Source organism: Aedes aegypti, chromosome 3 (assembly GCF_002204515.2).
Source record: "Aedes aegypti strain LVP_AGWG chromosome 3, AaegL5.0 Primary Assembly, whole genome shotgun sequence".
In the NCBI taxonomy this organism is placed as follows: Eukaryota; Metazoa; Arthropoda; class Insecta; order Diptera; family Culicidae; genus Aedes; species Aedes aegypti.
In genome coordinates, this window is record NC_035109.1 from 181424726 (window position 1) to 181441341 (window position 16616).

The window sequence follows — 16616 nt, forward strand, 5'->3', positions numbered from 1 at the left end:
CATCAAATATGCATATGGCATCTTCAGGAATGCTGTATGAAATATCATCATGAACCACTATTGTATGATGATAATAATCATACTATAATGCAAAACTCATTCCATAGGGTCAGTGTTCCCTTAGTGGACAGTCCCCTATATTCGCACTATTGGCCTTTTACGGCCGTTTTGCTATAAATCTTTTCAAAATATTTTTTGACATGAAGGTCAGGAGCTATTTATCTAAGTACCATTGATACATAGCTTGATTTTGTTTAAAATATGATCGAAATAATTAGTTTTGCTTAAAATTTGAGTTCTCTTGCGCCTATAGTAAACCTATTGTTCCTATAGTAGCACTACTGAGAGAAACTATTTTTTATTATTCGAAATAATTGATAATTTAAGAACTTTTTTACATCAAACGAAAGCTTTTAATCCTCACTTTGTAGGAAAAATAAAAAGTTTTATAAAAATATAGTTTTGATTAGTATTTTGCCAACGCCGTAGTGCTAGTGCTACTATAGGAACAGAAATTAGAAATAGTGCTACTATAGGCACATGTATTCCTATAGTGGCACAAGCGATAATAAATACATACATATGAGTTTCCGTGGTTTTCATATTTTTTCCACAAAACCAAGATAAAACGCTTTCAGATGATGTAAAAATAATGACGCTAGCGTTATTTTTCGATTTTATACGAATATTTGTTCTTAGCTATGCGGCTATTGGTACATCGACCCTACATACGACGGATGAAATTTATCCAGATATTTCTCTTCGCGATTTCCATAAGAATTGTTCCAAAATTCCTTCAGGAGTTCATTCAAAATATTAGAAAGATTCCAATAAGTACTCCAGGAATACTACCAAATTTCTTCGAGTAAAAAAGTTTTTTTAAGATATGCCTCCCAATATTCCTACCAGCATTGAATATAATTTTCTAAAGATAATTACTTCAGAAATTACTAAAAAATATTTCATTAGTAGTTTCTGAGAGTTTTTTTTTCAATAATTACTCAATATTTTGAAGAATTATTAGAGGAATCTTAAGAACAATATATTGTATTTTTGTTTTAATATAAACATGGATTGAAGAAGAATTTACCGAAGTAATCATTTATTTGCTTCAGCAGTACTTATTTATTAATTTTGAGAAGTATGATTTTATATGATATTTTGATGGACCTCTAGAGAAATTCATGACTGTGTCATTTGTGGTATTGTAGAGTATCATAGAGGGCTAACTAGAGGGACATCAAATTGATCGAGAAACACCTACGAACTTAAATCGCTACCAACTTGTGATTTTGTTTTCGTACGAAATTTGTTATTAATTTTTAGGTCAACCTCCACAACCACACTGTGGTCGAATAATTACGTATTTTATGCCAAATTGCAGTACATTGCCAAAAATCTAACAAGAATATCAGAGAAAAGTCTTATACAAATCCTGCAGTAATCCTAATCTCTGAATTTCTACAGTAACATTCATTTTAAAACTGAATCATCAATCTCAATCTGCAAAAACAGAACCATTTGACAGTTTCATCGTAGTGTGCGTGCAATCTCGCATCAAGAAAACCCGGTAAGCAGGGTTGCAGTGTGAACTGAGCGAAAAAGCCCCGTCGCGAAATGCAAACTTCCCGGACCCGGCCCCGGCCCGGCACGGCGCAATGAGAATAGCCCTTTATTCAGCAGGCTTGCCAGTACAATCGGGTGTAGATTTGGATTGAGGAACGGAATTTGATTTTTTGCAGGACATCCAAATGCTGATCGAGGACGGCGGTGGAGGTGGTGATTTTGCGATGGTATTAGAGCAGCGATGACAGCGATTACGATGATCGTAATACAACGGCAGTTCAGGGGGAGAGCGGCGAGGTGGGAGTAGATATGGTAGGCGGCTGTACCAGTGGGCTTACTAAACTCGAACCACACTCAAGCCGACTCGGAATTTTCGTAGAAATTCACTATCCTACCTGACGGATTTTAATGAGCAGCGGGTGTCACGGATGCAGCGGATGATAAGCTCTAGTGGGAGCTGGCTATGAGGGTTTATCGAGATGAACGGCAGCGAAAAATGATGAAAAATACGGCGCACAAAAAAGTAAAGCAAAAAGTTGTGAGTTATTATGTTCTGATTGGTTCTGACGACAAAACTCTCCAAAGAATAAGTTGAAGCCTCTGATCAACAGGATCCATCCCGATTTGTATATACATTTTCTCGATGTCAGAGATGATGGCAAACTGGAGAAGACGGAATCGCAAAATGATTGCGACAAGATCATCCTGCACTTATGCACCGATCATGAGAGCATCATTTAATGACACTCCTGTGTCGCTTGCGCAAGATGCGTCGAAGACCACTGGTAATTTAGTGGTGATACCACCCGTCTGCTATGACGTCATGTTCTTGAAGCCAAGATGTTAAACGTCAAATTGCCAAAACGAAAGCAAAGAATGAAAACAAGAAGAAAAACAACAATAAACAAAATTTGTATTCTTGACTCTGTTCTGCGTAGTTCTTGTGGTTGGTTCCCTGATCTAAGATCTAAAGAATAACCATGAAGTGTTTTGTGTCCTTATGTGAAAGTGATTTCCACGGCCAACTAGAAGAAGTAGCATTTTCGGTGCACAGATTCCCGAAGAACTTGGATCGTCGATTAGCATGGCTTCAAGCTATTTCCAATGCCGAGAACAGAGTGATAAATGTTGACGCTATTAATTTTACCTCTGTTCGTATTTGCTCAAATCATTTTCTGGAAAGTGCATTTTATTATAATCATGGCCGGAAAATGCTAACGAAAACAGCCGTACCATCTGTATTCAACAACCGTCTCAATTCAGGGTAAATATTTGTTTGAACAAGAGTGATCTGTTTGAAATAATAATCATGAAACATTTTAAACAGATTTGTAAGCAGTAATCCAGATTCAAGTCAGTTGAGTATCGTTCATGACTCTGGTCTCGGTGAAACCAATGAATTTTCACTCCTGATTGAATCTGTACCGACTGAGAATACCTTATTTCATCTACCTACCGGAACCGTGGTTTACAAGGGAGCAATCTCTTCTCTGAACCCATCTGTACCTGTGGTTGAATCCGCACCGATTGATAACGGTCTATTTAATCTACCTACCGGAAACGAATGTAACGAAGCAGCTATCTCTACTCCGGAGGAGTATGTACCTAACGAAAAGCGTCGAAGGTATTTTTCACCCATGGTTCATAAAGATTATGATTTCTCAGCCTGCAATTTCAATAAACTTCACAGATCTGATAGTTTGCAGACTTATTATCAGACGCAAAGCACCAATGACACAGGATTCAACGATAATATTGTACCCAAATTCCCTGCGGATCAACTTGTTCTTCGTGAAAATAATTCAAATGCCAAAGGACGCCGAAGGTATTATTTGTATATTATTATGCTAGATTGCCGAATAGAAAGATTTTCTTAATTATTTAGAACAATTCGATATGCCGGAGATATCAAGGATGATATAACTGCGGAAGAAGCCTTAATAGCTGTGCCCAAGCTTAAGAAACAGCTCGATCGGTCTCAGAAAACTATTAAGCTGCTTCGAGGCCAAAATAAACGCTTGAAGGATCAAATCTCTAGTTTGAAAGACTTGTTTGATAAGCTCAAGTCGAAAAACTTCATTTCTGACTCAAGCAACACGATTCTGAAGGTACAAGGTAGACAAAGTAGCTCAATATTCGACAATCACTATTTTATTTTTCATTTTTCCCAGGATTATTCATCAAACGATACTCTTTTTAACGAATTGAAATCCCGAACGCATGGCCAACCGTACAGTGCTGAAATGCGAAGCTTTGCTACGACATTGCATTTTTATTCACCGAAAGCGTACAGATACGTGCGCCACATGTTCAACAAAACACTACCACACCAGCGAACTATAATCCGCTGGTATGAAAGTGTCAATGGAGAACCGGGAATAACAAGGGAAAGCTTGGAAGCTTTAAAGGTGAAAGCAAATGAGGCCAAACTCCAAGGAAAGTTGCTGCTAGGATGCCTTATGATGGACGAGATGGCCATCCGCCAGCAAGTAATTTGGAATGAGCAGACCAAAAAACTGGAGGGAGTGGCCTATTTGCATTCTACCCAAACAACCGAAAAAAATGCCAAGTCGTCAGCAGAGCAAATACCTGCAGCAAAGGAAGCACTTGTATTCATGGTCACTGGCGTTCAGGACCCATGGAAAATACCGATAGCTTATTTTTTGATCAAGGGACTAAACGCTATTGAAAAGAAGGACATAATCAACACCATACTTCAAAGCCTTCACGAAGCTGGTGTATATATTGTAGCCTTAACTTTTGATGGAACTTGCACAAATATTGCAGCTGCTAACGCTCTCGGATGTGATATCCGAGGCAGTGCGGACCCACTGGTAACTTGCTTCCCTCATCCAACATCCAATCATAGCGTACATGTGCTACTGGATACTGTACACATGCTCAAGCTCGTTAGGAACACCCTGCACAAACAGAAAGAACTAACTACTTTGAACGGCGTCGCAAAATGGCACTATATAGAGAAACTGAATGAGTACCAAACAGCACTAGGTTTAAAATTGGCACCTAAACTATGTGATAAGCATATTCATTTTGAAAATTCCAAAATGAAAGTCCTGTTAGCTGTTCAAGTTATCAGCAATAGTGTTGCTACTGCCCTTGAACAGCTAAGCGACTTTGAACCAGAATTTGCCGATTGTTCTGCGACTGTAGAATTTTTGAACCTTTTCAATGATCTTTTTGATGTTACTAACAGTATGGATGGAAACGCTACTGGTTTTAAAAAACCGCTATCAACCACAAATTTTGACTTGTACCATCATACGTTTGCTTATATCGAGAAATTCATCCGGAACATCAAGCTTAAGAATGGATCGAGTATCTTAGATTCACGCTGTAAAACTGGATTTTTAGGTTTTCTCGTTGCTATTGAAAGCTTCAAGAACTTATATAAGACGTATGTTGAAGAAATGGGGGCTGTTGATAACGTTTTTACCTATTGGTACAGTCAAGACCACTTGGAACACTTTTTCGGCGCCATCAGGGCCAAGAGCGGTTCAAACAATAACCCGAACGCTGCTCAATTTAGAGCAAGCTACAAGCGATTAATTGTCAATAACTCAGTAATGACACCAACAACAGGAAATTGCCAAGATTTTGAAAAAGTAAACTCGCTCACAGCTCAGAACACTGTAACAGATACCCCAAGCTACCAAGAACACCAAGATCATGCTGATAACTGGTACACCGAATATTTGCTCGATTATGATTTATTCGAGACGGATGTGGCGTTATGCATATCGATTCAAAAACATTCCGATGAAGTTAAACGAAAGTTATTACGCATTCTGAAATGCGTATCGTGTGCGAGTTCCATGATCAATGATGGAATTGGTATCACATCTGTATGTAAGGCAACAGAATACGAATTCAAGGTAATAATTATACCACAGACAAACAAAGGTAACACTTAAAAAGACGAAGAGAAAAAAATCGTGCACTTGGATGGAAATTTCGTCAGTGTTACGTCTGTTTGTCTGTGGTTATAGATCCATGTTTAAATACAAGAACAATTTGCAAATTAGTAAAAATATAAATATTTCATCGCTTTTATACTTACAGATGCTCATCGACGAAAAGACAAACGTAAATATTGAGAAATATTATGACTTCGTTTTTTCAAATTCATTATTACGAGTACAGTCACAATTGGAAAACATTTTCAATCATGTGCCCTGTAGTGAAAACCATAAATCGATCATTCTCAAAAATATCATTGAAATTTACCTCAATATAAGAATTAAATTATACAGCAAAAAAATGACATCATTTAAGCCAACAAACAGACAAAAGCTAACTAAACTTATACTTTTCGAAGGAAACTAACAAACATGATTGTATTGTATTGTATTGACATTGATGTATTATAATAATAAACATAAATATACATAATTGGTAGTTTTGTATACAATTTTGATGAAATTTACCACATGCATTGAATTTATATACTACATTTCGTTTCTTCAAACGTGGATCGCGGTAGGATACAGTCAGGTTTCCTATTGAAAGCTATCACCACCCAAGTAACTATGCTGCTCAATCTACAATGTATGCATGAATACGGTGTATTTAAAACTAGCATTACTGTAAAAGCATAATTGAAGTTGATTTAAAGTGCGAAAGGAGCCATATTTAAATTATAATGTATAACATGAACTCGACATGTTTGGTACCATTTCCCAATTTACATCAACTTTAAGTGTGGTTATACAGTAATGCAAGCTTTATATAGTATTTATGCATATATTGAAGGTTACTTGAACATCCTTTGTGTTTCTCTATTTTTATTGATTATATGCATCAATTAGAGTTGATAATTAGATTGTGGCATCCAAAATTTAACTAGAAATGCTGATTTACTTTATTCTCCGTGAGTGGCAACGTTTTGTAGGAAACCTTCCTGTACCTTGAACAGATCGATGTGGCCGATGTGTCCTGTCTGTGGTAAACTTCTGTTGAACGTCCAACTTGAAAGTCGTGGGTGTATCAAGGTCGTGTGGGAGACAGAATTATGGCTGCTTGGCGAAGAATCCACACATGTGATTGACGTTGGGCATCAGAATGGCACCACTGTTAATTGAAAAAAAAAGAGATAGCGTTTACATAATTTTAGGCATTATTAGAGGGTGCACTTAGTTTGCAATCTTTACCACGAAGAAGTAGTGATGTGTTTTCCATCCTTCATCCAAAAACGAGGATTACAGTGGCAATGTTTTTGATGGCCTCCGAAGGTGTAGTCGTTTCGGCACACATTTTGGTACTTGGGAAATGTTCACCATCTTCACCATACAATGCTTAGAAGGCTGGCTCCAGGGGCACGTTCTCCGCAAATTGGAAAGCAGTTCCATATTTTTCTCCAGCGTTTCAACTCCATTTCCCTCTAGACATGTAATGCAAACCTTCTCTTATGGTTGGAAAATACGCCCCGAAATGTATTGCTTGGTTTGCTATTATATACCTCCTCCCGCTCCTCCCAGCAACAATAACGAAGCGGGAATATGTTCCGTACGGGACAGTCCGGGTTGCAATGATCCTGATGGATCAGATCCACACGGATCTCCTCCTTTATGATCCTGGTCAGTGAGTGCGGAGGTAACTTGTCCAGGATCAGATCCATGTCACTTTTTTCACATTGGCACTGGCACTCGTAATCACAAAACGTTACATAACTTCTTCTGCAGTTTATTTATGCTTAATTACAAACCGAAAGCAAATTAAAATCTCGAAAATCTCCCAGACGATCGACTTCGTAGGAAATAAACGCGAACGGTGAAGATAAACGCTACCGTGCTATTTGTTTACACTTTGTACTGACATTGAAGCGTAACTCTCGAGAGTGTCCAATTTCATCAAATGTATTTTATAAAAGTAAAACGAAATGTAGTTTTTTGGATGGGAATTTAGTTAAATCAAAGCAAACAAATAAAAATGACGATTTACATGTAAGAGGTGACTAACGAATGTAATTTTTGCCATTTTACAATCAAATATGTTAAAATTGATATTAACAATAAGTTTTACAGATAGCCTTTTCTCGTTTGTTAGGCTTCTTTCCGAACTAAGGATGGATACTCAAAATGAGGAGGCCATCTTGGATACCCTCATATGTTGGAACCTGTCAGTTCAATAGGGTTGATATAGGGATGTCAGTTACGTGGGTGATACTGTCTGGTCGAACTACACAATGATGTGGAAGGAAGTAGGTGGGTGAGTGTGTTTCAGAATTGTTCACTAGCTTCATTTGCCCGAGCTCCGCATACTCGTTGATGAATGCTGTGTATGCCTGCGACAATTGAGAATCGAAGTTTAAGCGGCGTTCTAAGGAAAAGAACCGACGATGAGTGTCTGTATCTGTTCCTTACTTAAGGATAAAACAATTATTAATAGTTGATTCTTATAGCTAAAGCATCAATGACGATTAGTTGTTCAAACAAACATATGGACGAAAAATAACATAAAGTAAAAGTTTGTCAAACTGCAACTATTTAAACAAATAAACTATTTTAAAGTCTTTGATAAAAGTCCAATAAGGGCCGAAGCGTTGGAAAAATAAGCGATACAGATGTTTTAAATTGCCAAAATGGACTGAAGTGCCAGCAAAATTTTACAAAAATAGCCATACAGTCGATTAATTAGTACAACACTTTTCCCATTACGTCAATATCCTTTCCATGACGACAGTGGAGATGCAGAGGTACACTCGATCATTTGTAACGATAGCCGTCTTATTTACATTCTCTCCCTTCTCTGCTGACAAATAAGAACGGGGCCGGTGCCTTTCATAAGCTTTTAAAATTGTGCTCTTGAAGTGTGCACATTGAGCATGGTAAGCTAATCCCAAGTTTCATTCATTAAATCTCTGTGCAACTGCGATTACTCTGGTCAATCACCGACTAGGAGCTATGAAATGTAGGTCATCTATGCTTATGGTTATGGTCAGAGCCGTAGCGTGACTTCATGGCGCCCTTGGCGAACCTCCATTTCAGCGCCCCTTAATCAAAGCTCAGCAGAAAAAAAAAATAATTCTGAGCGATTTCTACGAGAATTTTTATGAAAATCGTCAAAAGTGTCATAAAAGGTTATATTATTTCCTTGAGATCAGAACATATTAAATTATTGACTAAATCTCCTGCAAGAAAAAATGAATATTCTTTTATTTTTTAATGAAAATTTTCTGAGTACTTTTGAATAATATCTGAAAGATGCATTGACAAATTCCGAAGAAAAATAGAGTTTATATAGCTAAGAAAAAATGTACAGTTTCTACTAGATATTTCAAACAAAATTTGTAAATTTTGGTGAAATGCAAATTTCTAAAGAAATTCTCCTTTACATGTCGGACCATTTGCTTTCAAGCAGAGTTTTAAAACTTTTCGCTCTGAATAACTGGAAAGAATTTTAGAGCTTATACCAGAAATACAACTTGAAAGCCATAGCAATCCTTTACAAAATTATGATTCTTAAACAAAGCCCAACCTCATAATAGTGATCGTAAAGGAAAATTTGTTATATTTTCTGAGATATGATAGGATGGTTTAGATTCTTTGGATATTTATAGAAATATCATTTTTCAGGAAATTCATAGAGAAAGCAAAGAAAATCTAGGATTTAAAAGGAAATATTTTTATTTGAAATTTTGCGTAGATTTCGTCAAGACATTATTTAAAAGCTTGATTGCAAAACTGCTGTTTGTTAATCAATAAAAAATATTTGAAATATATCGAAGAGTTTTCAATTTACTTTCAAGGAATTGCTATTACCATTCAAATTGAAAGCATTCTTCACAGTGAGATATCGAAAAGTGGAAATATTAACAAAAAATCTAAAGTTTTTTCCAAGAACCTTTACGGTGGAAGAGAAGGTGAACATGGAAAATGTCAATCATGCAAACTTTTTGAAAGGTGATCAAATATTAACAATAATGTTAATTAAGAAGTCTAAATAGTTACATTCAACTTTTCCACCGCATTTTTTTAAACCAAACGAGTTTCAGCTAGTGTAGAACATGTTTACGGTTATCTATCTATATATAAATAAAAAAGAAATTGTGTTTGTATGTCACGAAATGGTTTACGAACGGGTCAACGGATTTGAATGATTTTTTCTCCGTTTTGTTCGTCAAGGGTTCCAACGAGTTTGTGTGTATAAAAATCCCAGGATATTCACCGGGAACGTTGAAAAAAAGAGAGTGCACGGAACTGTCATTTTGTATGGGACGATCCATAGCGTTTTTCAACAGACTACTTGATGGCAAGACGAAGTTTGCAGGGAACACTAGTTAAAAATATATTACAAATTCTAGAATTATGTCTGGTGTGAGAATTTTCGTCTAGGTATAGAGCAGTTTACAAAATGATTAGAGTTATGAAAAAATTACGCAACATTATATCAGAATGACGCCTAGAGTTATGTGAAAGACCGATCAAGATAAAGCAAGAGCCCGCTGCTTAGAATCTTGTAATTGATTCTGTGAGAATCTTGCCCAATTTTCTGTTGAAAATCTGCCCATAATTTCGTGGATCTCACTCAGGATAATCTTAGATTCATGTTTAGTATTCTGTGAAAATATTTCTTGTAATTTTACTAAAAAAAAACGAGTGATCGAAACATACAGTCTAACTTTTAGCATACATACAAATCTGAATGATACAAATCTTTGTTTCTTATCATTAACAAACTTAATTTATGTGTATTTATTTGAACTTCAAACTTTAAAAATACATATAGGAATGAACAATATCTTTTGAAATACTTATTGTATATTTTGTTAAAGCCTTTCAAAACCTGTTTTATATGTTTCTTTATTATGTCCTATATGTTTTTTTGGGAATTGTTACTAATAATAAACACTATTCGTTGAGTGCTATGGAAAATGGAAATCATGTGGAAGCTTTGTACACAGATTTTAGTAAAGCATTTGACCGTGTTGATATATCCATGCTTATATTTAAACTGCGGAAAATGGGTATTGAAGCCAAACTGCTGGTATGGATCGAATCATATTTAAGCACTCGCGAGCTAATAGTGAAATTCAAAGGAAATAGGTCAACTCCCATACATGCCACTTCAGGGGATCCACAAGGCTCTCATTTAGGTTCGCTCTTGTTTATACTGTTTGTGAACGACCTGTCTTTTATTCTTGACAAACTAAAAGTATTGCTGACGATATGAAACTTTATCTGGAAATAAAAACTGCACAGGACATACATACTTTTAAATATGAAGTACAAATTTTCCACACATGGTGTCAGAAAAGTCTACTACAACTGAATGTAAAAAAATATAACCTGATATCTTTTAACAGGAAAAGAAACATTCCTAATATAACAATAACTTTAGGCAATCAGAATGTTGAAAAATGTAATAGAATCAGAGATTTAGGCATAATTTTAGATTCAAAACTTACTCTAATTGATCACTGTAACACTATGATAAATAAAGCCAATAATATGTTAGGCTTCATTAAACGCTTCGCTTATAACTTCAATGATCCATACACAATAAAAACATTGTTTATTGCCTATGTTAGATCAATACTTGGATATTGCAGCATAATTTGGTCAACTTTTTCAACAGTACATGAAGAAAGGATAGAGTCGGTACAAAACAATTTTTATTATATGCTCTTCGCAAATTAGGTTGGACTGAACTTCCATTACCATCTTACAAAGCTAGATGTATGTTGATTGATATTCAAACACTAAGAGAGCGTCGTGAATATGCTATGATTTCATTTATAAACGATATTGTTTCTCATAAAGTTGATTCACCAGAATTATTATCTAAATTAAACTTTTATGTACCGTAAATTCGGGTGAAATTGATCAGTAGGGTGAAATTGATCACCGTGTCACACGATTTTATTTCTTCCTAATGGAGCACAAATATCAATGTAACCTGCAGTGAATGAACGTTGTTTGTCGTAACTATTGTTGAATTGTGTATTGTTTAGTGTTTTGCGTTAAAGAATGTTTATTTCTATGAAAACAATGTAAAATTCCAATATCATGCGCGGTGCAATATTGACAAACATCCATAAACTTCTAGTTCTAAACAAGGATTTGAACATGGTAAAAACCTGAAAGTTTGTGAGGATGCTTGAGATATATCCCCAAACCAGATTTCATAACCAAAACTCGTACCAATTTGGTCAATCGGTGGAAATAATTGAATTTATGTTAGATATCAAGATATTCCTTCAGTTGACAACCGCTCTTCGTGCGCGACACACGTCTATTCACGTACCTAGTTCCACTATTTACAAGTTTCTCTTTCGTTTTCCTTGCGAGTTTTGTTATTTTTGGCAGAATGTCGCACAGGAAAAACACCATCGTTATCGACTTCAGTGTCCTTCCAAAGCGGCCGATTTTGGAACAAATGCAGGAATTCATCAAGGATTGCCTGAAAATCGACATGGCGGATGTGAAAAGCATCCAACTGCATAACCTCCGCAACTGTGTATTCGTTGAATTCAACAGCGCAGGCATCGCCACTCGGATACAGAAACAGTACCACTTACGGCACTCGTATATGTATCACGGAGTGGAATACTTCATCCCGGTCTATGTGGATGGCCCAACGATCACCGTGAAGATCCACGATCTTCCTCCACAAATGGACAACTCTGTCATATCTGTTCATATGCAGCAGTATGGCACAGTTCTGTCCATCCAGAACGACGTGTGGAAACATTTCTTTCCCGGACTACTAAACGGCGTTAGGTTGGTTCTAATGAAATTGAACAAACCGGTGCCGTCCCGCATTGAGATTGACTAAAGTGACCAGACGTCCCGGATTGTGCGGGACAGTCCCGGATTTAAGCAGCCTGTCCCGCATCACCAATCGTCCCGGAAAACGTCCCGGATTGTAGGGATAACCAAATGTTATTCAATGTTATATGGAAACTCAAAATTAACATCCACATGAGTAGTCCAGGTTTCTCCATGGACTATCAATATTCTTATCAGGATCCAGGATTCTAGTCAATATCTTTACAGAACTTGGTTTTTATTATTACAAATTTCACCTTGATACTTTGAAAAATATTATTGGGATCCTTACATAACTCGGTTCATACTCAACATGGCGATAACTGATTACTTTTTGATCAAATTTTATGGAATCCACAGATTTACCTATAGCCGGAATTTTGACACAATTCTGTTTAAAATCAGAATTTTTACATTATTCACGGTTGAAAATTTTCACAATATCTTAGCTTGATTTTTTTTTTAAACTTACAAGGTACGGAACAGTATTTATTATATTTTCAGCTCATGTGTTCTGGTTCAGAATCTCCTCACAATACTGTTAGGAAACCTCACATGATTCTGTTCAGAATCTTTCAATATTTTGCATTTGTTCTGTTATCAAACAATTTTTGGATTCCTGCAAAATTTAGCAAAAAAACAAGTCTAAATTCTGAGGGATTTCTAAATCAGAATCCTTCTAGATCTAGGATTCAGTTTGAAATACTAAAAACTTTTGCTTCAGTATGAAAACGATTTGAAAAGCTTACAATGTTCTGATTGGAACTCCTGAAAAAATATTGGTATCACGTGATATTTTACGTGATTCAGGTCTAAATTTTTACTTATTTTGTTATTTATTATCTGTTCAGCATTGAAATTTTTTTTACAACAGATTATTAAAAATCCCACTATAATAAGGAGCCGGATCCCATTCTTGGCACTTTTGATTCACTTCTGCAGTGGGTTTTTTTTTTGAAAGCTACTGAGTTCATATTTGGCCACAATGTGGGTCATATGGAAGTGCTTTTTATTGCAAAGTTTCAGACAATTCGGCCGAGAAAAACCCCACATGCCAAAGTAAATCATGTAAGTGCCCAAGTAGCTCTGCACCCTATGTGGAATTTCGAATAAAAGTGCAAAACAGTTTTTTTGGTGAACTAAAACTTCCTTAAAAAAACTTTAAGCTCCAAGTAAAATTGAAATAAATAGCATAACTGAAAAAAATCGTGCTATTACAATACAACCGACGAAAAAAAAATTTAAAAATTCACAGCTATTTCGCAATGCTGTGTATTTTAACTTTTATCGCTTTGTCGATTATTTTAGACTAAACTGCTTTTCGGTTTTCATATTACCTCAAATTTTACTTGGGCATTTAAAAGAACAATGTTTCACCTCATACGAAAAAAGTAGAATAAGTGAAGTGTATAAAATATGGCTATGTTTAGCGTTATGAAATCTGCGAATGAACCCTCACACAAATTTTCAAAAGTTTACAAATGTTGTCCCGCATTGAAGCCAAAGATGTCTGGTCACTTTAAGATTGACAAACAAAGCACATACGTAAGCTACCCAAAAGAAGACGAGAAACGATCATCACAAACATCATCGAACCAAGCTAACAAAAAGACCAACAATGACGAAGAACGAACACCTCAAACACAATCGAACACTGGAGAAGAGCAAAACAAACGCAGTACAGTTGATTCCCCATCCACCAAAACAAGCGATGATAACGATGACGACGACGGCGCAGATGATGACGCGAGCAACAATGAAGACGAACCTGAAAACCAAACGGAGCTTGCCGGGAAGCGACGGTTGTCAACTGAGACATCGAATGGAGTTATAGTTGAAAACGATCCAAAACGTCCATGTAGTCATTCCAGCCCAAAACCCGAAAAAACGTCGGAATGGAGAGTATACCAAACCAGGTCGAAGAAAAAATTGTAATATTGTAGTAATGTAAATGATTGAAATTTTATCTTCGACACGAATGCACCGAACGGTGTAAAGTGTCGTTAATAAAAAAAAAATAAAAAAAAAAGATATTCCTTAGGAAATTGCATACATGTAGGCGATTTTCGCGTAATTCTTGAAATTTAACTATTCATTATTTCTATAATTATTGTATTGTTAAGAATTTAACAAGCATATTCGGATTCAGGGACCTCAAATTTACTATATAGAGTTGGTTTGAAAACTAACAATAATCGCATTGACAAGTGATCAATTTCACCCCGAAATGAGATTTTTTGTTTTAGAGATATTTCTTAGCACTAAAATGACATTTGTTAGAAAATTTCGGTACATGAGTCAATGAGACTCACCTTCGTACTTGTTTTCTTGCATTCAATTGTTTGGCATTGTTAACATTATAGAAAACAGACAAGAAAAACCGTGAAAATTGATCAATTTCACCCGAAATTACGGTACCATCAAGACGTTTACGCCATTCGAGAACTATTTGCAATCAACTATCACCGTACTAGTTATGCAAAATTTGGGCCAATGAACCAAATGATGACTACTTATAATAAACATTATGATTTAATTGACTTAACTTGGTCCAAAGCGAATCTAAAACAATACTTCCGCACATTATCTTAAGTAGGAATATTGAATGTATTAGTGAAACTAGCACATAAGAAATTCTATGTAACGGTCTACAAACATGATTGACGACAATCACTAAATAAATAAATAAATAAATATGCACCTTTGAGAATTTCACCGAGTGATTCACACATTTTGGCGCCCCCTTTAGGCTGGCGCCCTTGGCGGGTGCCAACCTGGCCAACCGCACGCTACGGCACTGGTTATGGTATATTGGCAGTTTTTAAGGATGTACGGTTTTTTATGCCAGCCTCAAAAGGCTTTTCCCTATAAGACTTCGTAAGGGCCGATGAAGGCGAGAAACAAATAAAACAATGTTAATAATAATAATAAAACTAAGAGTTCCAGGATTGAATTGAGGAAAAAGATCCTGAACTTACCCGCAGCAAGTGTCACAGGTACAGATGCTTGATGATATTAGTAAACTTCAACATACTTTTTCTCATAATCACATTACATTATGATTATCTCATTAGATTGTTGTTAAGATGATCCAGTTTACTGTCTGAAATTACATTTGAAAAACCATCATCGTAAAAATTATGGAACCGGATTACTGTTGCTGCGTAAAAGAGTTTTAATGATACCTGCCAAACTCATTAATTCGCCAATATACCAGTATACTTTCCGTCATCACTGCCATAATGCCAGGTGAACCTAATTATATGAGGAAAAGTTGTTACACGCTCGTTCGCTACTTATTAGCAGTCGTTGGTAGTGACCCTGCGATATACAGAGCAAAAGTGAGTCGCATAAAGCAATTAGTTGCGCATCAAAGACTTCTGGACCGGAAAAAGCTCATTCATCCAGTTAATTTTGTGAACAATGCAGCTGGATTATTTTGCGTCCTTATAATGATGTTGAAAATTATATGGACTTTATTTGTATATTTAATGGGAGAGTTTAAAGAATATATAATTCGATTCAATACAACAAGATTTTAGACAAGATTAGTAAGTCTGAATGAACTTACTCCGAACGTTACGAAATTTAGATTGGATTCGATTCTCCTTCAAGTAGCTATGAAGCTTTTGGTCAAATCACGTCATCCACTGCTCATATGAGCAGCATCATATGCTCATGCTCTTAATCCTTGTCTCAATCTTTTTGAAGTGAGCTTGATTGAAATAAATCATCAAAAAGTGTCCTAAGAAAAAAACATAAAGTATGTTAAAAATTCGTTAAAAATAAACATGCCGATTTACATTTAAATTGAATCTACAACTTCATTGTTTACGGTTATTACAACACGCCTGAGGGTGTCTTAAACTGACTACTACTTATCGACGAAAAATGGTAATGGAAAAGAACAGGCGCCTTCTTCTGATTTGTTATAGGTCGAAAGCAGGTCCGGCCAGAAGCAACGATAACTACTGGCTGATGGGTCTTTTGTTTTATTTCGTTCATATTTTCCCAAAGTTCCATCAAACCATCGGTTTTACGATCGAGGACTTTGGAACGATGCCGATACCATTTTCTGCTACATTATTGTTCAATTTCGGTGCCATAAATTGACATAATGGTGCACAAAATACAGCCCCTGAACCTCGGCTAGGGAGATGCTACTTGTATTTTTTCGCACTTTTTTGTCTCCGTTGTCACCGAAACCAACCAGGGACCATTCGCGATGTGTCAAGGATATGAAAATGGAAATTTATTTCCGGT

General features: G+C 36.1%; 1 long non-coding RNA gene across 1 annotated transcript; it reads right to left on the minus strand.

Annotated features, from left to right (window-relative positions):
• Nucleotides 1-3742: 3742 nt before the first annotated feature.
• Nucleotides 3743-7735, minus strand: LOC110678957. The gene is made up of 2 exons (XR_002502085.1): nucleotides 6735-7735; nucleotides 3743-6654 (listed from the first exon to the last, which is right to left on the minus strand). It is a non-coding gene; the product is annotated as an uncharacterized LOC110678957 (long non-coding RNA).
• Nucleotides 7736-16616: the final 8881 nt, after the last annotated feature.